This window comes from Equus przewalskii, chromosome 3 (genome assembly GCF_037783145.1).
Source record: "Equus przewalskii isolate Varuska chromosome 3, EquPr2, whole genome shotgun sequence".
In the NCBI taxonomy this organism is placed as follows: domain Eukaryota; kingdom Metazoa; phylum Chordata; class Mammalia; order Perissodactyla; family Equidae; genus Equus; species Equus przewalskii.
This window is the reverse complement of record NC_091833.1, coordinates 23,044,017-23,069,724: the sequence shown is the minus strand read 5'-3', so window position 1 is coordinate 23,069,724 and position 25,708 is coordinate 23,044,017. Positions and strand designations below refer to the sequence as shown.

At 49.8% G+C, this 25,708-nt stretch overlaps 1 protein-coding gene and 1 non-coding gene across 11 annotated transcripts in view; both read right to left on the bottom strand.

Annotated features, from left to right (window-relative positions):
- ST3GAL2 (ST3 beta-galactoside alpha-2,3-sialyltransferase 2) overlaps positions 1–16,453 on the bottom strand; it is a 45,410-nt gene extending 28,957 nt beyond the window's left edge. For 3 of the 10 annotated variants that reach the window (XM_070613876.1, XM_070613875.1, XM_070613873.1), the window contains exon 1: positions 15,664–15,872. The gene's annotated coding sequence lies outside the window, so the exon portion shown is untranslated. Of the gene's footprint in view, positions 1–11,152; positions 11,636–15,663; positions 15,951–16,234 lie in introns of those variants that run through there. The other 7 variants (XM_070613877.1, XM_070613874.1, XM_070613871.1 and 4 more) reach the window with 6 other exon arrangements.
- Positions 16,454–22,446: 5,993 nt separating this feature from the next.
- LOC139082718 (small nucleolar RNA U13) lies at positions 22,447–22,550 on the bottom strand. Its single transcript, XR_011538923.1, has one exon. It is a non-coding gene; the product is annotated as a small nucleolar RNA U13 (small nucleolar RNA).
- Between the last annotated feature and the right edge of the window lie 3,158 nt (positions 22,551–25,708).

Genomic DNA, 25,708 nt, shown 5'->3' with positions numbered 1-25,708 from the left:
ATGAGCTCTTTCAACAAATAATGGTGGCCACCAGGGAGTGGCAGACAGCATGGGAAGAGCCTAGTCCTCCCCTCCAGCCTCATCACTGCGCCTTAGCAAAGCTCTTCTTTAAGGCCTGAAGCTCCTGCTCTGTCAAGGAGCAGAGCAATGGGGCTCCTCTCTCCTGAGGACTCTTCCCAGCCTCTCCAGCCTGCCTACCACCCATGGCTCCTTGGTTTTGCCAGCTAGGCTTCCCCTGGGAGGGCTGCCTTTTCAAGGGTATGCCATGGGGCAGCTGACCTCGGAGACCAGCACCCCAGGTCCCAACTATGGGCCTCGCCCTCTAAAGAGGTGGGAGCCAGTGACACAATTCCACAGCCTATCACAGAGCCCTTCAGAGGGGGCATAAACAGAGCCATACCCACCAGCCAGAGCACTGGTGGAGGGCCGAGCCAAGGGCTTCAAGAAGGAAGAGGTGAATCAATCCTCACCCTACAGCCCCTTGGGGGAAAAGGTCCATCCTCCCTGTCAAACTCACTCTTATCAAAGAGAGCCCTCCTTGCTCTTCTTAGATACGTGGGTTAATCCACTTCTCCTCAATGCTGCCTCCTCACACACACACACATACACCCTCTGCCCTGGGGTGGGAGGACAAGGTCCAAGAGAAGACTTAGACGAGAGTCTCATTGCACTCCATCACCCTCACCAGAAAGGGGTGAAAGGGAAGAGGGGTAAATGGTTTCTCCAGGTAACCTTCAACCCTCTCTTCCTCAACTCACGGACCCACATGACAGGGAAAAGGCCAGTGAAGACATGGTCCACCATACCCAGTCAGCTTCTTGGAACACTCCTGGGCAAGGGGACACAGACTGAGAAGGAAGCCCCAGGGGCTGGGGATAGAGGGCAAGCACTCTCCTAAAGGAACTGTGACTTATACAAAATGGCGGAGAGGGGCAGGGCATTCCCTCCCTAACTCCAGAGCCCTCTTTCTCCCAACCCTTGGATAGCAACTCCAAGAATTCCTAAATCCCATCTCTCCCCTACCTCAGGGAAAGGAACAGGATTGGTGCTTTTGCTTTCCATCACTGCCCTTTCTTGCCCCTTCCCAAGCCAGGGCCATAGCAAGGGGCTCTGGATTGGGTTCTCCCTCTGCCTCTACCTGTAAGCACTGGAAGGTTGGCCACCCTGAAGAAGGCTCACACCTTCTAGACCCCTGCAGGGGCTGATGGAGAAGGGCTGAGCTAGAGCATGTACAAGTCCTGCCAATGTGCACTTAGGGAAGGGAGAAGCTATGCTTTTAGAAGCATCCAGGCCACAGTCTCTGTGACTCAAAATTCCAGCCAGGCCTTGGCCAGGTCCAGAGTTGGACTCAACTTGAAACTCCAGCATCTATCCCCACATCCTTTATGGGATAGGAGGATAGCAGAGACAAAGCCAGGGAAGAGGTCACAACCCAACCACCAGCACCATGAGCCTGAAAGCAAGCGGCCCAGGAAGCAGGGTAACTGACTGCTTCATTGGCAAGGCAGGCTGCAGGACTGGGGTCTGTGCAGTCACTGCGTACAGACCACCTAATAGGATGCCAGGCCCTCAGCAAATGAAAAGCAGACACCAGTTCTTCCTGGGTGGCATACTGGGATGGGTTTGGCCCAAAGCTCTGATGCATAGGACAAGCTACAGCCATGAGAATGCTGAGCGAGCTTCTGGGGTGTAAGGGTCCAGAAATGACACTCCCTCAGAATGCAGCAGCCCCAGGTCTGGGATTCCCCCCTCTCCCAGCCCAGGGGCTGGACGTCAGGAGCAGCTCGCTCACGTAGCTAGGGCTAGCATCACACTTGAAGGTGCAGGTGAGAACAAGGCTCTCTGTCATCAGCCCCAGTAATGCGCTAGATCTCTTCCTGGGCTGGTATGACCTCTGGCTGTAACTTTTCAGTCCACAAGGCTCAGCCAAACTACCCAGGCCGAATGTCTGCCAGAGCCTCTGGGACCAGGCAATATGGCGAAGGTGAGAGCCTGGGGTGTAGGCGTGGAAGCCTACGTTGCACAGGGCAAATTTATCTGAAGGGCTCCAATGTTAGCAGAAGACAGTGGGCTGTAACTGATGACAACCTCCCTTTTTCTATCCATCTTGCCCCCATATTTCCTTGTGAGGCAGCGGTTCTTTTGATTTGTTGTGGCTTCATCTGGTCACCTGGTAGGAAACTGGAGCATCACGTGTGCTGGCAGGCAGCAGTTTGGAGTGCCTATGTGGCTCACCTGTCTGGCTCCTGGGCACCGCTCACATCCCAGGCAAGATGCAGAGGCGGTGCTGCAGGCTGGAAACTCAGCTTTGTGGTCAGGCTCTTATCTACTTCCTTCATCAAGACTAGATGACTTCAAAGTGTTCTTTTTGTTTTTTGTTTTTTTTTTTTAAAAAAACAGAACAGTCTCTCCCTCAACCCACCCGAAAACTTCCATGAACCAGGCCAACTTCTTATCAGTTTCTATTCTTGTAGCCCAGTGGGAGGAAGAAACCAGGTGGGGAGACTTAGACAGCTCCTGCCAAGATAAGATGTTGGAGAACCACCAGCCCTTCTATGGCAGCTTATGGGCTAAGCTGGGGCCTGAGCACTGAGTCAACAGATGCATCCAATCACAAAGCTTATTTAGAATAAGATGACACTCCTATAAGGTAGTCATGCAGGTGCCAATCCCCTGGGGGACCTAGGGAAGGCACCATACCTCCCACAGCCAGTGAGGCCTGGGTAGAGAGGAGGGTGGGACAGGCACTTGACCAGGAGGTGGGCCAGCTGTCTTGTAGAAGATTCACAGGGTGTGAGTAGACGTTCATGGCGTGCCTTAGATAGGGAGATGCGTCAGTGCTAGGAGGCCAGAGACTGGCAGAAGGGCATGCAGACGTACGCTGGCCCTAGAGGTAGGTATCTCCAGTGAGCAGAATACTCCAAAAACCCTGGAAACAAACCAGTAACCTGTACTTTGTGAGCCAGACTGTTTTTACTCTTCATATACCCTATCTTTAGCTTTCTTTTGTTCTCCTTTTATATTTAGTAATGTCTTTTGGAAAGGTCAGCCTGTGGCAGCTATGCTAATGGAAACCCAAAGAAGGTATTTGTATCTATGCTTGCACTGGGAGATTAAAGGAAGCAATGTCCCCTCTTTCTCCTGGGAGTGGAGGTAGAGAGAAGTGGAGTAAAAGGATGGAGAAGCCCAGAGTCAGGCCCCTTTCTTGGTTGCTGTGTCTTCTCGACGTCACCTTTCCAACAAAGACTTTGGAAGTTCCAGTTAGAGGCCCTGAGCCCATGCCCAGCCTGATGCCATCAGGTAACTTCTACCACCAACCCTGCAGGCAGCTTTGGGAAGCACCCCTGCCCTGTGCCCTGACTTTTTCCTGTGTCACTAACGTTCAGCTCCAGGAGACAGAGAGCAGGTGACTGGTAAACTGGAGAGCTCAGCTGTAGGGCTGGGACACATCCACACACACACCTGCTTTCATTTCTCCCTTGCTCTGGCTGAGGAATCTTCCTCCTCATTGAGGAGCTGATAATATGCTGTGACTGACTCAGGCAGGGCCCCCGGGAGGAAAGGACATCCCCAACGTTGCTAGGTAATCCACTTCAGCCCCTCTGGAAAGTGGCAATATCAGCTGGTATGAGTAGGCACAAAGAGAGCCTTCCCCTTGCACTGCCTCTGACCCTCACCCACAGTGAGGGGAGCCAGGGTGGGGAGTAAGGAGCCCTCCCTAGTCCTATCCTCAAGGTGTGATTCATCCTCCCAGATCTGGCCTAAGTTATGTGCTCCCTGCTAAGATGATATCTGTCATGACATGCACTACTGTTGTCAACTTTCAGGGGACATGGAAGGGAGGAACACACAGACTGGGGTCCATTATGACAGTCCCCAGGAAGTGGTCTCTGTTGCCTGGCTTTATTATGTATCTTGGGGTTACACAGGGATGGTCAACACGAAGGTGTTTGTTTGGGACTTGGGTTGTGCAGGGGTGACCTGGGGCTGTGAAGAGGTGGTGCCCAGGACCTGCTTTCAAGTCCCTTGCCTTCCCTGGTGAGACTGGGGCATCCCCACCCCAACATGTGCCTACAAGTTAACATTTTACAGCAAACTGTAGACTAAACCCAGAAGACCTCAGTTCCAGGGCGGGCTCTGCTATTTGACAGTTGTGTGTCTCTGGGCAAATCATACCTCTCTGGGACTCAGGTCCCCCATCTGTAAAACAAGCATCGTAACGCCTGCCCTACTTACCTCACACAGGTCCTGCCAAGCTGAAATGAGTGAGAACTGTAAGCTGCAAAGCACTGTGTACCCAAGGGACCGTTGAGTTTCAGCCTCAGAGAGAAGAGGAAGACAGGGACAAGAGCAGACACTGTGGCTAAGCCTAAGGGAACAGGGAGGTCTGACCCAGGCTGAGGGACCACTTAGAACACGGCCCCAGACAGAAACAGGGAGATCAGGAGCCCTCCAGGAGCCGAGCATGAGGGACAGAGAGGGCACCCTGGTCAGCACCCTGATCAGTCTGGGCTGGCAGACAGTTCAGGAGAGAACTGGCTGTCAGCAAATATCTGAAGGGCAGAAGGAAAGATGCAATGAGGAGAAGGTCAGAATGAATAAGGAATTCAGTCCCAAACTCCGAAGAGCCCCCACCTCACCCCCTGTGCACCAAGGAACAGGTGAGAACTGCCCCCAAACTCCCAGGACATCCAGCATCGTAATACATAACTCACACTCTCACACGTCCGAAGTCTCTATGAGGACAGCCTTCCCTTTCTGACCAGAGATCCCAGGGGAGTGACCCACCCAAGGCAAGAAGCCTATGTCAGACTGAACTTGAGGTCTCCTCTTGCTAAGTTGGAGGCTTGAAGCCTAGAGTTCTTTGTACAACACCCCATTCCTGCCTCTGCCGAGCTCGGTCAAATATCCACACCCTCACAAACTCGAGGTGATGGGAACTAAGGACAAAATCGCGCTATTTATCCATCTGTACCTGAAACTGGCATCACTATCCTGGGCATTCTCTTCCAAGGGAGAAGGTAGAGGGGCACAACTCTCCCCAGCAGGAAATACCCCAACATAATCCAGAAAGCACGGCAGCCCTGGAGCTACATCCTTATCCAGGCCCAGCAGGAAACAACACGGAGGTGGGTGGACATTCACGAAGCCAAGACGATGCGGAGACAAAGAGAAGACAGAGGCAGCACCAGGGCAGAGGCCAGCCAGAGTTGGGCAAATGCCTCCTGTTTACTGGGACCTGGATGAAGCCACAGTGTCTCCCACATCTCAGACAGACCCCTGCAGAACACCAACCACCACACAGATGGCCCTGGGCCACCACAAGGAAGGGACCACTTGCCAAAACCCTCCTGTGCCAGCTCTTTGTCCCACAGTCCAAAGGATGAACCACTTCTTGTGGATGGGCAGCCTGGGCGCCTGGGGGCTCCTCCCTCAAAAAACCACTTCATACTGGAAAGAGCCTCCAGTCTGAAAGTCAAATGACCTGGTTTCTGGTCTCAGTTCTTCTACCTACTGGTTTGAGGATAGTGGGCAAATTTCTCAACCTCCACTTCCTGATCTGTAAATGGAATGACTCAGTGATTCTAAGTTCCCTGAGCCTGTCCCTAAAACCCTGTACTTGATAGGTCAACCTAGCTCAGAGGCCCACAAGCCCACAGGAACAAAAGTGGTTCTGGGATTCCCGGCAGTGGCTCAATTCTGGCCAGGACTCAAGTCCTTCTCCAGCCAGGGACACTGCCCAGACATGCAGATGGTAAGGGAAGCTCCGATAGGCACAGCCTTCCTGGGTAGCCTGAGGTCAGCACTGCCCACCACCAGAGTTCCCCAACCACAGGGAGGACTCGGTAGGAGAGGTACTATGCGTTTTGCTGCTCAGCCGGGCCCTGAACCAGCTCAAGGGGTCAGGGAAAGAGAAGATGACCCTGGACATGGAACACAAGGGGAAGTCAGGACCCTAACTTCCATTCCTTGTCTGGCAATGGATTTTGGGGGGAGCCCTTTCCAAGCCTGTTTCTCAGCCTGTTAAGAGTCATGTCTGGGGCCCATCCCCTGGCTGAGTGGTTAAGTTCGTGCACTCCGCTTTGGCGGCCTGGGGTTTCGCCGGTTCAGATCCTGGGCGCGGACCTGGCACCACTCATCAAGCCATGCTGAGGCAGCGTCCCACATGCCACAACTAGAAGGACCCACAACTAAAACATACAACTATGTACTGGGGGGCTTTGGGGAGAAAAAGGAAAAAAATAAATATTAAAAAAAAAAGAGAGAGAGAGTCATGTCTGGCTTCTCAAATGATGCCAAACACTGCCCTGAACTCCAGACCCATCTATCCCACTCATTTCTAGATGCCACCCATCTTATACCTTAGAGGTACCCAAAAGTACCTCAAACTCAACCTGCCCCAAACCAAATTCATCCACGCTCTAAGCCCCTCGAATCCGGTCCTCTTTCTGTATTCTCAGTTTCTGAGAAAGGGACATCATCCATCCAACGCTGACACCCAAGACTGAGCTATGTCCCCTCCTTCCTTCAACCTCCCTCGGCCATCTATTACAAAGCCCACCTGATTTTTACCACCTAAAACTGTCATCTTCCTACTTCTCTCCACGTCTCCCTCCATCACTCTAATTAAGGAACCGTCACCCTCCACCTACAGTAGCTCCCTAAATGCTAAAGCGCCAGATCCACTAAAGAGACCCCTCCAACTCACTCTCCATAGGGAGGCCAAAGTGTTCTTCACAAATGCAAATCCCATCAGATCCCATCTCTACTCCTTCCAGCAAAACAGGCAGACCTCCCAATGCTCTGGGGGTAAACGTGGTACTCCACAAATGCCCCACGGCCCCGGATCTGGCTGGCCAGGAGGCATGGGAACCCTGAGACCAAAATGAACCAGGCAGGTCTGGGAGTCGCAGCTCAGCCCTGGCCCTACCCTGGGGAGGCTTCCCACTCCAAGGCCAGGTTCAGAATTGGCTCAGTCTTGCAAGGTCTGACCCCCTCCCCCAGTGCAGACCTCATCTGACCACAGATGGGAATGGGAGCTGGCGGCCAGGCAAGGAAAACCCAGCTGGGCTGAAGCCAAGGACTGTGTATTTCAGGAAGCAGAAGAGATAGACTAAAAGCAGTGCCACAATAAACTGTCAGTATCTGTGGGGCCGCTGAGAAGGCAGCTGTCGGGAGTATAAAACTTAAGGAGTTTATCTCTTCCCTCTTATCAGACTGACCCTTGGCAGCCTGGAGGCCTGTGGAGAGCAAACAGCCATTAACAACCCCTCCCACACTTCCTGCACACACAATCCTTGTGTGACCGCCCAGCACCACAGGAAAGCCTGCACTTTCCTCCCTGCCAGGCTGGCTCCAGACCCATCCAACCTGCCCCTCCTTCTTGGGCAATGATCCAGAAACGTTATGCTCTGCCCAAACTGGACTCCTCAAGGTGCCCAGTCGTCCCCTGCCCTTTCAGTTCAGGCCTCATACATGATACATGCTACATGAGGCCTTTTCCCCACCACCTTCCTTCTCTCCTCTACTATGAAACCCTACCCTAGTCCCTTCCAGGCGTGTTCTCAACTTCCGGCAGACCTGCCATAGGTCTGTGCCGCTGAACCTCGTTCGTGGACATTCCCATGTTCAGCTTGTGATCCCATCTCCTACCCTGGCTTTGGGGAAACAACCGGCTACAGCAGACCCCAGGGCATAAGGGGGTGTGGGGAATTGGGAGCAAAAAGAAATGGGAACCCTATAAACAGTCATCCCAAGGCCTAACCAGTGGCCAGTGTAGAAAGGAAGGAATGTGATGAAAGACCAGATGGGTTTTTCTGCCTGAACCCAGAACAGAGTCAGAGCAAGGGCTGGGAGGTGGGGATGAGGACAATGAGAGGCCGGGGGACAGCTCCCTTGGCTGGAGGAGCCCAAGTTCTCCAGAGAGATGCTAAAGCAGGATGACTGAAGTTCAGTGTACTCCAGCAGGTTGAGGAAGGTCCAGCCAATTCTCATGAATGTCTGGGCTGTATGGTGCCATCCTGGGTCCCTAGCACTACCACCCTACTCAGGATATGGTGTTCTTCTGTTGGATCTAGATGGTTTGAGAGAAAGACCTTCAAATTCTATACTCACAGATAAGGACTCTGAGGCCCAGAGAAGGGCAGCGACTTGCCCTGGGTCACACAGCACCAAATCCCCTGTGGGTAGTGAAGGCAGCAAGAACCCTGTATGTATCCAACCAGACTGGTCCCTGGACTGTGAAAATCACTGAGGAGACCCCTGACCAAACAAGCTGCTTCTCCTCTGGAAAAGCCAAGCAGCCCTGCCCTGAGGCTCTCGGGCCCTCAGCCAGCCCAGGCCTCCACCTTGGCCTCACAGGCTGCCAACAGAGGGCCTACTGGCTCCTCTCCCTGTTTTGCCCAGGATGAATGGCAGGGTAGAGATGTGCGATGAGCAGGAACAGTTAGGACAGGTGGCTTGGGTAGAAGACACCCTCCAAAATACCTCACCCAAGTTTGAAGGGAAGTGGGGTATCTCCTGTGTTAAGGACAGGAAATGCCACTTGAGAGATTAGAACTCACATTCATCCTAGAAGTTTGCCCACTGCCGCTTTAGCATCAAGCGTGAATTGTTTTTCAGGCACTAAAGAAATTCCTTCATCAAACAACTGCCACTTTGGCCTTGGGCTGAACCTCCTTGACACAGACTGTTTACCTTGCTCCCCATTCCACAGCATCGTCCTATCTGAGAAGATGTTGGCTCCCCTCCGCTGGAAAAGCCTGAACAGGGTCCTCACTCCTCTCCTCACCCTCTTCAGGCTTTCACGCCTCCCCCTACCCATGGTACCTGGAGTCTGCTGAACTTTGCTGGAGGCCCCAGGAACCCAGAGGCTAAACAGGCATGGATCTAGGGAAATACCAAGCCCTGTAGGACAGGACGGAACAGAGAGAAGGCCAACCCCTGGAAACTCCCTCGGGTCCTGGCCACCAGACTCACATGGCCCCTCACAGCACCCAAGAGAGTCAGGAACCAGGAGGAGCTCAGGGGCTCTCTCCCCTCCCCTGCAGTGCCCACAGAGCCGCGCTCCTTTTGGTTGCTGTCTGTTTTACTTGCACAGCCAGAGGACTCAGCACAGGCCCACAGAGACTTTCATTTCCTCCTAACTCTGGTTCCAGTTCACTATCAGTATCAAATGGCCGGTATTTTGTCTTTAACTGATCTTGGGTGGGAATGAGAGTTGAGGGGAACTCCGCTCACAGGTCAGGGGAGATTCAAAGTTCTACTAACATCCCTTTCAAACCCAGAGGAACCCTGCAAAGAAGGAAGGAGGTTGTAACCACGCATAGTGACAGATGTTAACCAAACTTATTGTGGTGATCATTTCACAATGTATCTAAACATCGAATCATTATGTTGTACACTTGAAACTAATATGATGTTATATGTCAATATACTTCAATAAAAAAGAAGGAAAGAAGTTGTGGGGGTGACAAGAGTGGGGAGGAGGAAGCCCCACCCCATCCCTCAATTCTCTCACCTGTGCCTCTTCCTACAATCCACCTCTCACCTTCCCTCTTCCCTACCCACTCAGCCACTCCAAATCCCCTTTAGCCACACAAATAAATAACTTGTTGCTTTTTCTTCACCAGAGTAGTTGCCTCTAGACCAAGTAGCTATTTGCATTTGTAGCTGATTTTCTTCCTCAGAAGGCTGTAGATCTGCTCAGGCTGGGAGGATGTTGCTTGCCCAAGCCCATGCTAGGACCTGATAGCTGAACGATTCCGGAGAGGAAGGGCAGAGCAGGGCAGAACTGCTTTCTGGGGTCCCCGGGTCATGACCCAGCATCCCAGGATCCCCTGCCTGCCCTCTCTGGGGTCCTACAATGCCAACCTTTCGGGAGCACAAGGAGCCTCTTTGCCTCAGGGTGGCCTGCCCCCTGTGTCCTTCTGGTACAAAAGAGCAAGAGGGGAGAAAAGGGAAAAGGACACTAATGGACAAAGATCATAATCGAGGAAGAGAGAGAAACAGAGGACTACAGGACGGAGAATAATGCTCCTCAAGGCAGGAGACCCATGTGCTACTGGCTCCCCTCCCACCTCTGCAACCAGAGGGGGTGATGTCAGAAAATCGCTTACCCTCTCTGGACTTCCTCATTTCTAGAGAGTCACATCCCCCTGAAGGAAGAAGCTGGTTGAGGATGTTTTTCAACATCCGATACCAAAACTGTTTGTTTTGTTTTAATATTACTATTATACAAATAAAAATTTATCCCTGATACTAAAAATAAAGAAAAATTGCATTTTTCTCCAGATTTCCCTTGCCCTTGGTTCACCTTACTGTACTTGGTAAGATGCACTGCAAAAATATGTATGGCAAAATACCACATCTACTCAAATGCCAACAGCCGGAATTGAGGGGAACAGTCCTCTTTGCTCCAGGAAGACAAACTTCTCTCTGAGAAGCTGTGGAGATAAAGCTCTTCCTGCTCCACTCCAGAGAGGACCCTGCCCCGCCCCCCATCTCTGTAGGAGGAAACTCGCCCAGTTCTCAGCTAGAAAGCTGGGGTGGCCCAAAACCCAGCCTGGGCCCAGGAGCCTTAGGAGAGGTCTGCAAAGGCAACATGAAAGCTCGTTTGACAATATGTTGCAATTACAATAATGATTTACAAATAAGCACCAAGAAGTACTCTAGAATGGCTAGTTAGGGACATATGCAGGCATCCCTGGTGAGCAAGGCGTAACTGGAGGAAAAGTCTGTTTTCCCCAGACAGCAGGCGAAGTTCAGACGCTCTCCTTGCGAAATACCACCTGGAGATGTTTGCCCTAATAGTCAGCAAGGACTTACTGTTAACAAGCCATTGTGAGCAGAAAGGGAGGAAAACCAGGTCCCCAGAGAGCTGAGGCAGGCCTTTTAGTTGGTAAGGGGTCAGGTATGCTGAACATGAATTAGGGGAAGCTGGGGCATGGCAACTGAGAGCAGGGAAGGGGAAGGAAGAAGCCGGCCCCAGGCTCAAGTGCGGAGACTGAAGACATGCAGGCGTGCTGAGCTCGGGCCACAAAGCAGGAGCAGCTTTCAGAATATACAGGGTCCCTGGGGCTTTGTGGCCCCACCTCTTCAGGGCTGAGGCCCCAAACCTCGGGCAGTGTGGAGTCAGGAATAACGTGCTCACCAGGGTTCCAGATGCGCTGTCAGCACACTGCACGCAGCATCTCCAAAACAAGGGCCTATCATCCTCTCCTGCAAACCCTTCCTCCTCCTCACTGCCCCATTTCACCTAAAGGAATCAACCTCATCAACCAGACACTGAAATATCAAAGCCCAGCCAATCAAGTGTCTGATCAATCAAGTGTCATTCCAGAAGATGATGTCCACTTTCACAATCTCTCCAGAGCCTCTTCTTTTCCATTTCTACTGCCAAGTCCCAGCCATCATTACATCTCACCTGGACCCTATCTAGTGTTCCATGTCCTCCCTCCCTTCTTTCCTTGCCCCCTTATGACTCAACCATAGTTGGCTGCCAGTCTGCCCTCTGCCTGCTCAAAAACTTGTCAGAACTGAGTACCTCCTTTGCCATCTGCCAATTCAAGTCCTCGCCTAGCACCTTTCTGGACTGATCTCTTGCAGTGTCCACTTCTTCTTCTCTGGGGACTTTAGCTTTCAGATACAGCCCGGGGGGGGGGGGGACTGCCTACCATGCACCAGCCCTTCCCTGGCCAAGGGCGGGAGCACAGCCCAGGCTGGACCAACCAGACATTTCCTTTCCTCCTTGGGATGTGAATCCCAAGCTGTGGTGACAAAATTACTGAGCACAGCTGGAGCAGATTTACCCTGGCGACAGTGCAACCCTGAAAAGGCTGGCCTTTGGTTCCTGCTGCACCCACTCCAAGATCCTGAAGGGGAGCTGGGTCCTGAGTCATCCCTCTGATTGTGGGAGTTCCCACAGTCTTCCAAGGAAGCCTTTTCCTGCCAAAGTTGACCAAATTGTTCCTTGTAACATAAGAGGATCTTCTTACTACTTTTTGAAATACATCCCCTACGCGCCAGCCAAAAGGGAAAACTCCCTAAACGTACCATGATGGCCTCTCTCTGCACCTGTTGGCCTGTACAGGCCATAGGCACTGCTGGAACTCTACGTGCCCCTTCAGGGCCCATCCTAAAGGCCTCTTCTGAACCCTCTACAGGGATGACTTGCACTTCCTTTAAACCTACAAGGCACTGGCTGTCCCTCTGCCTTCCACTGTAGATACTGGTGTATTTGTCTTATCTTCCTCTCGGAGGACAGTGACTTGGTCACTGTTGTCTCCTCCACAACACCCAGCATAGCTCCAGGCTCAGTAAAATTCCGTAGGGTCTGGGGGCAGTCAATCCAAAAGACAATTACAGGTTTGCTGGGCAAGTCAGACAGTGAGTGACAAACAGCATGGGGTATGCCATCAGAAAGACCTGAGTCTGAATTCCAGATCCTCCACTTACTAGCTGAGTTCGGGCAAGTGTCAAAAGTTCTGTAATTCTCAGTCCTTCATCAACAAAATAGTGACAATGATGCTCACCTCGCAACGTTGCTGTGAGGATTCAACAAGATAACGCGTGAAAGCATCCAGCACGGTGCCTGGCAGTAGTAAGCACCCAGTGAACAGCAGCCATTATTCCAACTATTAGTAGCTACTGGTTTAGCAGATGCTTCATCAGAAGCTGGAATCACGAGTCCTGGGGCCTGCTGTGTGACCCACAGTGTATCTCTCTGTTCCTCAGTAAGCCCACCTGTGTCTATATCTGCCTTATAAACCTCCTACTGGCCTAAAAACAACAGGTGGAAAATGCTTCACAAAGTAAAAGCACAATGTAAGTGATTCCTCCTGCTTTTCTAAAGTTTGGAGAGTCCCAGGCATCCTGTCCAGCGTGCGGCCATGGCAGGACTTCACCTTGCAGGCACCCCAACCTGCTCGGTCTATGACACAGGCACAGGGCAGACAAAGGCCTGGCTCGAGAATCTGCTTCCCCGTGTCCATGTAGCCACCCCTTTTCCAAAGCCCTGGTTCCTAAATGTCCTGCTTTTGTGGGGCCTTCCTTCAAATAACCAGGGGGCAGGGCCTGCTATGTGGTTACAGTGAGACTGGGAGCTCAGGCACCACAAGGCACCCCTGCCATTAACCTAGCCAACACTGAGCAGCAAGAAAATGAAAAGAAAAGGCCAAACCCATGCAGCTGCCAGGACAAGCCTGGGTGGGGAAGCCAAGTGGAAGGAAGTCTCTCTTAAGACTTTATATCTGCCTAGATTAATCTCCCAAGCAACTGTGATGGCCCCAAACCAGTGGCTCTCAAAGCATTATCTCCAAGGAGCTGGGCAGAAATACAAATTTTAGGCCCCACCCAGACTGACTGAATCGGAAAACTCTGGGAGTGGGGCCCAGCAATCTTAGGGAGCTCTCCAAGGGACTCTGATGCCTGACCAAGTATGAGGAATCCTGCCCTAAACCTTTAACCATAAGACCTTCCACTTTAACTCAAACATTTACTGAACACCTCCTGCATGCCAAGGACCAAGCTGGGGGTTGGTATTTCAGAAACGAGGACACATTTGAAGAACTTCCACAATCTAATGGGGGCCAAAATCAAGTACACAAATACTCAAGGCAGGATGTGGTATAGGACAAGGCAGAGGAATCGGCTTCCCAACCCTCTCCCCAGGGCCAACCCCTCAGACCTTCTCTTGACATGATTAGGGAAGGAGAACACCAATTCTGGGAAACCCACTCACACTGCTGCTATTTCCAATTCCTCAAGCACAGGCAGCTTTCTCAGGAAGAGGGATCCTCACCCTGAGGTGTGCCTTAGCACATGAGGAAATGCTCCCATGTGGCCACACCCAGTGGTTCTTAGGGGCTTGGAAAATGGGGTTTGGGCTCAGAAAGTTCCTAGGGGGCCGTGAGCATGCCACAGCACATCACAACAATGCACTCTCGGGCAGGGTCACTCCCACAGGCCCCTGGCAAGCTTGCACGCAAGTGTGCAGATGCAGACATAAACACACACACACACATAGACAGTTGGCCCCCTGGCCTCCCTTCCTCCATTCTCAAGTTACAAGGTTAAAGGCGTCCCATTCACAGCCAAGGGGGAGGGATACTAGAGGGGGCGTGAAGCAGGGAACCATCTGGTTCAGATCAAGATTGCTCATTCAGGACCCCCAATGAACTCCCAGAGCCTCCTGAGCCTTCCTCTCTCCCCTTACTTCCCACTGGGAAACTGAGGATTGGGCTAGAAAGGGATGACCCAAAGGCAAATCTGCCAAAGAAACACGAGAAAACAAAACACTGAATTATACAGGCAAGCCTGTGCCACCTCTCTGAGCCCTGGTTCCCTCTTCCCTTTGAATCCTGGACACCACGACTAAACAAGATCACAGCCTCAGCCACTACGCCCTCCTCCACAAAGAGCTCGGGACACCTAGCAAGCATCCTTCCCTGAACTGGAATTCCCTCCAAAGTTAGCAGCAGAAGCAAGATGAAGCTTAGGGGTGTGGTCTCCCAGACTCCTCTTCCGCTGCCATCTCCACCAATACAGGAGGTTCCCTCCATCTCAGAGGGACTTTGGAGCTCACCAGGCATAAGAAGAAGAAGGGATGATCAACCAGCTTCTAGACAACTGTCCCAAAGACAAGATGGGAATCTGAGTTACTGGCTAGAAATGACCATTTCCCAGAGGACCCAGAGTGCCCCGTACTCCCCTAGTGGTCCCTCTCGGCCACCAGGACCTCTTTCTTCTCTTTCCTCCAACTCTGTAGAACCACTCTGTTCTACAGTGCTTTACGCAGCTGTAAAGCAAGAGGCAAGATGGGAGATGGATGCAGTGAGAAAGAAACAGGAATCGAAAGGCTAACTTGAGCAAACAAGCAACGGGTGGGTGACTCTCTACAGGTGGAGAGGACCAGAAGTGGGCGACAGGAGGGAGGAGGGGGAAAGAGAAGTGGTAGAAATCTAAGGGGAGACTAAAGTGAGCTCAGCCCAGAACTGCAGCAGGGGGCTGGGAAGTTTGGTCCAGTCATAGAGGAAAGACTGGAGGGAAGAAATGACTCTTTCATTGCAAGGCACCAGTTCAGGCCAGCCCCCACAGGACTGGGGCATGGCCTTGGACAAGTTCCTGGCTTGTGCCGTGCCTCAGTTTCTCCAAAGTGGGAAGGAGGTCAAGCTGCTAGGTCTTATTAGAGAGAACTGGGCCACTGGGGGTGGCTAGGGGGCAGTGCCAGGTAGGGGAAAGAGGAGAGAGGCGCTGATGGTGCAAAGACAGCCTCTGGCCAAGAGCAGCAGGGCAGGGGTCTCCAGGTAGTGCAGAGGCCGGGGCACGCGGGGGTTGGGGGAACCAACTAGGTAGTGGATCGGAAGTCAGGAATGGGTCAGGGCGCGCTTCCCAGGGCTGGGGCTGGGGGCTGCTAACAAGGAGCGGAACAGTCGCGCCTGAAGGGCTGGGAGCGGCTTGATGTGCAGCAGCGGAAGGCGGGGATGGGGATTGAGGCCACGGCACGCGGGCCCCCCCGCCCGCCGCGATGCGAGGGAAGTTGCCGGGGTGGACCGGACCGGTCTGGGCCACCGGGCCGAGCGAGCTGCCCGCGCAGAGGGGGTTCAGGGCAGCTAGGGGCCCGGGGCGCCCCGCATCCCGCCCGCCCTCTTCCCGCCCGCGCACCTCAGTCAGCGCCGGGCGCCGCGCGGGCCATGCTCGCCGCTCGTGCCGCCGCCTCCGCCCGTGCAGAAAGCTGCCGCCGCCGGCGTCCCGACCCGTTAGCTCCGCCGCTCCCTCGTCTGCCCGCAGCGGGCCAGTCCCGCCCTGCCCTCCCCTTCCAGCCCTCCCAGAGAAAGCAGCCGCCGCCACCGCCGCCGCCAAAGCCCGGCCCCTCCCCCCACCCCAGCCCGGCTTGAAGGGAAGGGTGGGGGAAGGGGGGCGGCTGCCCCCTCCCCATTCACATCCTCCCCGTCTCTCCCCACCCACCTCCTCCCTCAAGTGCCTGGGCATGCTGGGATGTGAAGTCCAGCTGGCGCTGGGCTGCTAGGGGTGTCCCGCATCCAGAACTACTACTCCCAGAAGACAGTGCGCGCGCCCTAGGGATTGTGGGCTTTGTGGTTCGGCCGGGACTCAGAGGGTCTATCGCGCAGGAGGGCTGGGGGGATGGGAAATGTTCATTCCCAGAAGGCCGGCCTCCGAGCAGCTTGAAACACAGGATGTGGCATCTGCGGTGTCCCGGACCCGGGTTGAATACCTGGATCTCCAGGGAGGTGCAAACCAGCCCAGGATGCCTTTCAGACGCGGCAGTGGCCAGCTGCAGCCAAGCCCGATTGGAGGAGAAGCCTCTGGCCCAGCGAACCGCGCCCCGGGTACCGTTACCACTCGCGGTCCCAAAGAATCATGACCTGAGGCCCGCTCGGCTTCGTGCGCGGGCTCCGCAAGCCGGAGCTGCGGTGGAGGCGCTGCGCCCAGCACCAGGAGCTGCGTGGGCATGGGGTTTTCCCCACCTGGGGAAAGGGGGCCGAGTGTCTGTGGGTTTCCGGGAGTGCTCACTCACAGGGGCACTCCGTCCAGTCTCATTCCCTTTCTTTTAGATGCCCTTACCTCCCTACTGCCTAGCTTAAAGTGCACACATTTAATATTTTTCCATGTCTTCTCTTAGCACATCCTTTCTCCAACTTCCAAACGTAGCTCAAATCCTTAACGAGGCTCCAGGTTGACCGCAGTCTCGCTCTCCAAGCTTCATCTCCTCTGGCAGAGGGTAGGCCTGTAGGTCAGTGGTTCTCAGATTTTGGCGAGTGTCAGATTCTCCTGGAGAGTTTGTTCAAACACAGCTGGCCCCTATCCCCAGTTGCTGTTTCTTTAACTCCAGGGTGGAGCCTGAGAATTTGCATTTCTAACAAGTTCCCAGGTGATGCTGATGCTGCTGGTCTGGGGAACCACTTTGAAAACTACTGCTGGTGGTGTTTGTTGGCTAGAGTTCTGGCATTGTCCTTCAAGGATGGGCCTGCTGTACAATTATAGCCACTGAAGAGCCAAGCCATGGAAGGCAGGGTCTCGGTCTAGTTTAGCACAGAAATGCTCTTTTTAACTGTAAATTAAATAAACAAATCACTTCATCCAGTATAGGGAAGATACTAGGTGGGCCGTCTGATTGAAAGATGTTCCAGACCTTGGCCCTTGGCGTTCCTGTTACCGCCCACCAATAGTTTGAGAGGCAAGATGGTGAGAGAGGGATTTTATTACAGCTTGTTAGCAAGGGGGAGGATATCTGACTAATGTTGAAAGAACCATCTCACAGAAGAGAGACTATAGGCCAGTTATATAGGGAGCTGGCCTCTGGGTTGGGGAGGCATCTGGTTTTAGTTCCTGATAATCTTTTGTTTTACTGGATATGTGTCAGAGACCGTAGCAGTACCCTATGCCCAGATCTTTCAGTTGTCATTGATGATGGCTGTCAGCATAGACTCTGTCCAGGGGTCATCACATTCCTAAGGAATTCAAAAGAACAAAGTTATCAATTTATCGCAGCTGAGAGGGGCCATAAAATCTACAGAGCAAGTATATCTCCTGGAGGGTGCATATCCAGCTGGGTTAGTTAATCAGGTCATTCAAAGTTACAATATGGTTTCTCTTCTACAATATGGCTTCCCTCATGTCAGTCTTGTGTTGAGCCAGTATCATTCCCTCTAAAGCTGGAAAGATTTTTTGTTCGAAAGTCAGGCAGAGGAGGTCTACCTAGTGCCACCCCCCAAGCTATGGATGCAAACCAGGGGTCGTGACCTCAAACACCTAGGAAAGGGTCAGCTCAGTAGAATGAGCTGCCTCTGGGTGGGCTATGACCTAAAACAGGCTGGGAGGAGTGAGAGGTGGGGAGGTGGATTCCTGACTTGTCAAGTATCTGAGAGTGATTCTCATACCTACCCAGGTAGCCTCTCCTCACCATCTGCTGTCCTGATGTTCTGGGAACTACAAACCTCTCCAGGGGAAACCTGGTGACCATCACCCTCAGGCATGATCTCGGACTCAGCTGTAAGCTGACAAATGTTCTCTGCTCGACCGAACCCTAGCCAGGCTCCTCTGAGCTCTCTTCTCCAACAGTTGCCAACCTTGGCCTATGAAAACTATCCTCTCGGGCTGGCCTGGTGGCATAGTGGTTAAGTGCGTGTGCTCCACTTTGGCGGCCTGGGGTTCACAGGTTTGGATCCCGGGCACGGACCTAGCACCGCTTGTAAAGCCATGCTGTGTTGGCATCCCACATAAAATAGAGGAAGATGGGCACAGATATTAGTTCAGAGCCAATCTTCCTCACGAAAAACAAACAAAACAAAACACAACTATACTCTCAACACAAATTACTTCATCCACTCTTCCCTCCCAAACACGCATTAAAAGACACACATAATAACGTAGTTTCTAACAGCCCAAGGCCACATCCCTAGGATGACTCTAGCCCTCTTTAAAGTGTCTGATAAAGCTCAAGGCTGCCAAAAGAATTTACTGTTTGTTCTAGCCAACACCTGATGATAGGCCCCTGACCACCCCTTCTTAGAGCATTTACTAAAAAGGGCTTACAATTATGGCTCCTTCCTCTGTCCCTTTGAGATGTATATGTATCTCATACAACTGAGGAATGTCTTTCCCAAGGACCTGAAAGCCATTCCTTGGAAATGTAATCATCACTAAGGATAGGGCCTCCTCTCCCAGGCTCTGTGAGAGGATAGCATCCTAACTTTGAGAGTGGCCAGCTAACAGATACAACTGGCCTAATCAGCATTTACACTGACCAACCTTTTGTAATTTTTCACTTCCCTGACTCTGTTGAGCCCCTGCTCACCTCCCTACCTACTCCCTCATTCTCCCTTTGAAAGGCTCACTCTGTGCGGATTGAAGTTGAGTTCAGTTCACGGTGGACCCTGTTCACTACTGCAATAGTGTATTACTGGTTAAAATTTGGCCTTACCACTTTAACTAGCATCTGGCATTGTTTATCTTTGGCAAAGGGAGTATCTGTTCTGAGTCCTGGGGACCCAGGCTCTAGCTTTCCCCTTCTCCACCAACTGCTAAAACGGTGAGTTATCACTATATCCTTGGGCAAGTAGCCAAGTGGCCACCAGAGGCACTGGACCCTCACTAAGGTTGACTCTGGAATGCTTTTCTGTTTCCTTTAGATATGTGTTCCCATCACAGGCTGTGATGGGCTAAGCCCATGCTCTGCCCGTAAAACCAGATGCCAGGCCCTTCCTGCAGGGGCTTTGCCTCTGCGCCTGAGTCACGTGCAATGGCAACATCCGCCTCACAGGCAGAAGGTAAATGAGCCTTTTTTGAGTTTACATCCATCTCCCAAATCTGTATTAGCAGATTATTCAGGGGGAAATTAAGATGGCTTTTCACGGGCAGGACAGACAGACCCTCTCTATCTCTCAGCTCCAACAAGAGCGCTCATCTCCTCCCTCGCTCCCTTCCAATTAGATGGCGAAATGGTTCACCTGTTTCCCCTTGCTGATTGCGCATTCCCACCTTCTCCACCCCTCCAAATTCTGCCTGACTGTCCAAAGTCTACCTTGAGTTTTCCTTCTTCCAGAAGTTTCTCCCCAACTGCCTCAGCCCCATGTGAGCCTCATCCCTTGTGTAGCACTTGAATTTGCATCATTCATTTAAAAGCCTAGCTTTGCCAGTGAACCGTCCAGAGCAAGGGAGGCGGTGCAACATGGCAGATGAGAGTAGAGGGCTTTGGAGGCAGACAGCTACTATAAGTAGCAAAGTGCAAAGAGGAGCTGGCTCCCTCCCTCCCTAGGTTTCTGTTTGGGGGACAGAAGCTTAAAGGCAGACCAATCTGGCAGCTCCCACACCTAATGGTTTGTGTGACCCAGAGCAAGTTACACAGTTCCTTCATCTGTAAGATGGGAATAATAATAATAGACCCTACTTTTTAGAGTAGTTGTAAAGATCAAATGAAAAAATACTATGATCTTAGATAGGAAGACTATCAAAAAGAAATCAAGTTAATCTATAAATTTAATGGGATCCCAGTACAAATAGATAAAAATGGATTTTAAAAATTCACTTGGAAAAATAACAAGCAAAACTAGTCGGGAAATTTCTGAAAAACTAACAGTAGTGAAAGGTGTTAGCCTTCTTAGATAGTAAACATATTATAAAGTTAAAATAGTATGGTAGATCAGTGACATAGACCTGCAAGTCTAGAAATAAACTCAAATACTCATGGAAATTTGGCATATGGTAAAGATATATTTCAAGTAAGTGGGGAGAAAGATGAATTATTCTATAAATGGTGCAGGGACAATTGGGGAATCACCTACTAAAAAGTTGGCTCTGAATGAATTAGTGGATCAATCAAAAATCACCAATAGCTACCAGTATCATGAAAAATGAAGATAACTGGCTTCATTTGAAGATAAATAGATAACTGACCCCTGATAGAAGTATGACACACTGAAAGTAGTGTTGAAAAAAGAAATCACCCCAAATCTGACAACTACCAATGTGCAGAAAATGCAGGTATCACAGGAACATATTATTTGAAACCATGGGGATGCAATCAACAAAATTCAGTGAGAAACTGTACAGGACAAATGACCCAGTTTCTTCAATGAACACATTGCAAATTTTAAGAAAAGACAAAGAGGAGAATCCGCAAATTGAAAAATGCTATATCAACCAATTGCAATGTATGGACGTTATTTGAATCCTAATTCAAACAAACTGAAAGAAAAATTGTATGAGAAAAGGGTAGGGGCCGGCCCATGGCTGAGTGGTTAAGTTCACGCACCCAGGGTTTCACCAGTTCGGATCCCGGGTGTGGACATAGCACCACTCATCAGGCCATGTTGAGGCGGCATCTCACATGCCACAACTAGAAGGATCCACAACTGAAAAATATACACCTATGTACTGGGGGATTTGAGGAGAAAAAGGAGGGAAAAAAAGACGATTGGTAACAGTTGCTAGCTCAGGTGCCAATCTTCTAAAAAAAAAAGAAAAGGGAAAATTTGAACACTGACCATTGGATATTAGTAATTATTATTAGTTTTAAGTGTGCTAACGGTGTTGTGCTGTTTTTATTTTAAAGCCCTCATTTAGTGATATATACTGCAAACATGTTTATGGAATGATAAGATGTCCGGAGTTTGCTTCAAAATAATCAAAGGTTGAGGCGGAAGGATAGATACAGCAAGGCTGGCTAAATTGATAATTGTTGAATCTGAGCGGTGATGGTTACTTGGGGTTCATTATAACATCTTTCTAATATTACATGTATTTGAAGTTTTCCATAATAAAATGGTTTTTTTTAAACTTCAGTCAGATCTCTACCTCTTACTTAGCTAAAACCCAGAAATAACAACAGAAACTAAATGAATAGAAAAAAGGAAGACATTTTTGCAATTTAGATCAGAGGTAAAAGGCTAATGTGAAGTGCTTCTGCAAATCGGTAAGAAGATGACCAAGAAAACAACAGGAAATGTGAAAAGAATGTGAACAGATGGTTCACAGAGAAGGAAACGCAAATGGCTCTGACACAAAGAGATGAAGAGCTTCACTCTTTTTTTAAAATTGTGGTAAAGCACACATAACATAAAATGGGCCATTGTAACGATTTTTAAGTGGACACCTAAGTGCATTAAGTACATTCACATTCTTGTGCTACCATCACCACCATCCATCCACAGAACTCTTTTCATCTTGCAAACTGAAATTCTGTATCCAGTAAACAATAACTCCACACATTCTCCCCTCCCCCAAGCCCCTGACAACCACCATTCTACTTTCTGTCTCTATGAATTAGACTATCAAGTCATATAAGTATGAGGACAGTAATTGCCCTTTTGTGTCTGGCTTATTTCACTTAGCATAATGTCTTCAATGGTCATTCATATTGTAGCATGTGTCAGGATTTCCTTCCTTTTTTAGGCTGAATAATATTCTATTATATGTATATACCACATTTTATCCATTCATCTGTCAATAGACACTTGGGTTGGTTCCATCTTTTGCCTATTGTGCATAATGCTGCTATGAACATGGGTGGACAAATATCTCTTCAGGTCCTCGCTTTCAATTCTTTTGGGCACATACCCAGAAGTGGAATTGCTGGATCATATGATAGTTCTGTTTTCGGGTTTTTTTGGTGAGGAAGATTGGCCTTCAGTTAACATCTGTTGCCAATCTTCCTCTTTTTGCTTGAGGAATATGGTCCCTGAGTGAACATTTGTGCCAATCTTCCTCGTCCTCTATTTTGTATGTGGGATGCTGTCACAGCATGGCTTGATGATTGGTCTGCACCCGGGAACGGAACCTGTGAACCCTGAGGTACTGAAGCAGGGCACGCTCACTTAACCACTACGCCACTGGACCAGCCCCCTGACAGTTCTGTTTTTAATTTTTTGAGGAACCACCATAATGTTTTCCACAGTGGCTGTATCATTTTATTTTTTTTCTTTTTCACATCAGACAGGTAATGTGCTGATGTCATAACAAGGTTTGTGGGGGGCACAGCTCCTGCAACAGCATGAAGACTCAATCATTGTGCTCATGAACTATAAAAGGATCCTGTACCATTTTGCATTCCCACCAACAGTGCACAAGGGTTCCAATTTCTCCAGATCCTCATCAACACTTACCTTCTCAGAGCTTCCCTCTTAATAAAAGAAATGCAAATTAAAACCACACTGAGATATCATTTTTCACCTATCAGATTGGCAAAGATAAAAAATCTTGATAACTATCTTGGCACAAGTTTAGGGAACAAGGATTCTTATACATTGCCAGTGTGACTGGAAATCCGTACAGCCTCTATGAAGAACACCTTGGTAAGGTCTTCAAATTACACCTGCACACACCATTAGACCTAGCAATTTCTAAGAAAATATCCTATTTTCACATGTTCTTAGTTACGTATAGAGATGGATATTTGTTACAGCATATAAGGGGAAAGATTAAAAATGATTTAAATGTTAAAGATTAAATGAATGGTGTCTTTTGTTATCATCACTTCACTAGATAAGAAGCTATTGGAGGGGCCAGCCCTGTGGCTGAGTGGTTAAGTTTGCATGCTCTGCTTCAGCGGCCCAGGGTTTCACTGGTTTGGATCCTGGGTGTGGACATGGCCCCGCTCATCAGGCCACGCTGTGGTGGCGTCCTACATAGCACAACCAGAAGGACCTACAACTATAATATACAACTGTGTACTAGGGGGCTTTGGGGAAAAGAAGAAGAAGAAGAAGAAAAGAAGATTGGCAACAGATGTTAGCTCAGGTGCCAATCTTTAAAAAAAAAGAAGAAGAAGCTATTGGAGAGCAGAGGCATGGTTTTTGAAGGTCCAAACAGACCTTCAAGAAATATTGATTAGATTAATTAAATTATTACTTAGCCTCTGGCAGAACTGAATTGGCAGGCAGCTCAGGGAGGTTAAGCGGCTTGTCCAAGGTCATCCATACAATCTATACTACCTATTCTTTATGTGCAAAGCACAGAGGCAGGCACTGTGAAAATTACTGAAATCGAAGAATTGGACCCTACCTACTACGAGCTTGAGATCTAGTAAAGCACTCTAACAGACACTAAAAATATCAAGGTTTTTTTTTTGTTCTTTCAATTATATCAATGGAGACCATTGTTCTGGTGGATAAAATGAGGCCCAGATCAGAGACGCAGCTTCTCAAAGGCCATACAAAAAGGCAGGAGAAGGGTGCTGATGAAAACTGAAGTCATCCTTCCATTTGTGCCCCATCCTTAGTGCCCTAGGGGACTCATTTCAAGGGACCCACTGCCCACCAATGTTCCATACACTGGATCAGCCTTCTCCAAGGTGTGTTACATTATAGGTCCTGTGAGAGACTCTTCTAGAAAAGGATTCCCTAACCTATCATGTTTGTGAAATGCTTTATATGTTAGCCTAAAGGTTCCCCATGCATGTAGGGTTTTTTTCCTAGTTCTGTCCATTGAGAAGGTCTGAGAGCAGTGACACCCCATTAGCAACAAGCATACAGCTTGTTTTTTTTCAGTTGAGGTGAAATTCACATAATATAAAATAAACCATTTCAAAGCATACAATTCCGTATATTTAGTAATTCACAAAGTTTTGTTACCGATACCTCTATCTAGTTCCAAAACATTTTCATCACCCAAAAAGAAAACCCTGTATCCATTAAGCAATCACTCCCTATTCTCCTCACTCCCAGCCCCTGGCAACCACTAATCTGTCATCCGTCTCTATGGATTTACCTATTCTAGATATTTCATGTAAATGAAATCATACAATACATGGTCATTTGTGTCGGACTTATTTCACTTTGCATAATGTTTTCAAGTTTTATCCACATAATAGTATGTATTAGTATTTATTTTTTATAGCTGAATAATATTCCACTGTATGGACATACCAGGTTTTGTTTATCCAGTATATATATATATTTTTTTAATGATTGGCACCTGAGCTAACATCTGTTGCCAATCTTTTTCTTCTTTTTTTTCTTCTCCTCCCCAAAGCCCCCCAGTACATAGGTTTATATTCTAGTCATAGGTCCCTCTGCTTGTGCTGTGTGGGACCCGCCTCAGCATGGCCTGATGAGCGGTGCCATGTCTGTGCCCAGGATCGGAAGTGGCAAAACCTCAGGCTACCGAAGCAGAGCATGCAAACTTAACCACTCGGCCACGGGGCCAGACCCCCTAGTATATTGTTGTTTTTTTTTAAAGATTGGCCCCTGAGCTAACATCTGTTGCCAATCTTTTTCTTCTTTTTTTTCTTCTTCTCCCCAAAGCCCCCAGTACATAGCTTTATATTCTAGTTGTGGGTCCTTCTGGTTGTGCTATGTGGGACCCACCTCGGCGTGACCTGATGAGGGGTGCCATGTCTGCGCCCAGGATCGGAAGTGGCAAAACCTCAGGCTACCGAAGTGGAGCATGCAAACTTAACTACTTGGCTACGGGGCCAGCACCCCCTTCCCCTGAGTATATTGGTTTTTAAAAGTTGAGAAGAGAGGGGCTGGCCCTGTGGCTGAATGGTTGAGTTCGCGCGCTCCGCTGCAGGCGGCCCAGTGTTTCGTTGGTTCGAATCCTGGGCACGGACATGGCACTGCTCATCAAACTACGCTGAGGTGGATTCCCACACGCCACAGCTGGAAGGACCCACAACGAAGAATATACAACTGTGTACCTGGGGGCTTTGGGGAGAAAAAGGAAAAAATAAAATCTTTAAAAAAAAAAAAGTTGAGAAGAAAATTAACTTGTCTACCTTTGTTTAATGGATCTTTGCCCTCTCTGCAGCAACACTTGTTAACATCCTATAGAAGCACTCTTTGGAAAATACTATACAAGATATTTGGCAAAGGCAATGGTCAGACTCGGAGGAGGAGGGCCCACTTAATGATAAAGTACACTTGACAGCTCTCCAGAAGGGGTACGCTGTTTGGTTATTCTATCAGGTCTGGGTTTTGATGATTTAAAACCATACCAGCTATTTCAATTTCTCCTTGGAAGACCCAGCAGAAGAGTTTAATATCCTCTCCCTATTTTCTTCACCTGGTTCCCACCCCTTCGCCAGTCTCCCTGTAGTAAATGCTCTTGGTTACATCCCTTTACCCAGATGGTGCATCTATTCCCTAGCTGTTGTGAGCCTTGGCTGCTAATGCCTCACAGCTCCACCCTTCCCTGGAGAATTGTCCTTGGTCCACATGAGCTGCTTTGCCCAGAGATGTCTGGGAAATTA